Genomic DNA, 1,064 nt, shown 5'->3' on the forward strand with positions numbered 1-1,064 from the left:
ATCCCCAAACCCAACCTCCTCCACTTTCCCAAAACCCGTTCGTCCCCTGACCAAATAAGAACTTGTGAACCTTTTTTTTCTGAGAAACAACCAATGACTCGGCATGCACACCTTCATGAATCAAATCTGAGTCGTGAAATGAATGTCAGCCTTGCTTTTGCCTTCGCTAGCACCGAATTACCCTGCAAGTTGGCTTTCAGGAAATCCCGAGCAAGACTCGTGAGTCCGTATGCTGCTCTGATTTCACAATTACAAACTACTTTTTTCTGCGCATTAATCATTCCTTCCACGACACACTTCCATAGTCAGTATTTCACTTCTCAGTACCTTGTCCATTATGTCAACTGACCCCCTGCCGGTGACACTACCTGTCTCTGAAGGTAGATCCTGTCCATCTGAATCCCACCCATTAGCTGACTGACCACTGTTGAAAAGCTCTTCTACCAGTAGCTACCTGACTTATCTCGGCATCATAATATAGTGATGGAATATTTGCTGTATCTCTGCCTTGCAATACATTACTTTTCTAAAAGGAGGGAACGAAGATCTCTGCCAAGGGCACAACAATATCTGCTCGTACCCATAATGCCCTTTCAAAAAGATGGTCAGGATCGGAGAACATCCATGAAAATCTCCTACATTTCGTCCATTCTAATTGACGTGCTCTCAGATAGCACAGAACCCTCCAGTGAACTCAGAAACTATGTCCTTTTCTCGAGTAAATGTAGATTTATTATTTCACATAGATGCTGCCTCGACTATTGAGATTCTCCAACATTTTGTGTGTGTTGGTCTGGATTCCAGCATCTCCAGATCTTTTCGTGTTTGCAAATGTAGGTATGGATTTAAAAATTGGTTCATTTCCTTTGGTTTTGCAAATTATCACTGTTGAGGACATGGCGTCTATTCCACACCCAAGCGTGAAATTGCCCATTTACCTCAAATATACATTACCATGCATAAGGTATTGACACATTTATATAGCTCGGGTGCATAAGACTTTTACACAGTAAGCATTTGTCAACGCAGAGCGGTGATCGAGTTTGGAAACTTTGTGGGTGCAA

Source organism: Hypanus sabinus, unplaced genomic scaffold (assembly GCF_030144855.1).
Source record: "Hypanus sabinus isolate sHypSab1 unplaced genomic scaffold, sHypSab1.hap1 scaffold_100, whole genome shotgun sequence".
NCBI lineage: Eukaryota > Metazoa > Chordata > Chondrichthyes > Myliobatiformes > Dasyatidae > Hypanus > Hypanus sabinus.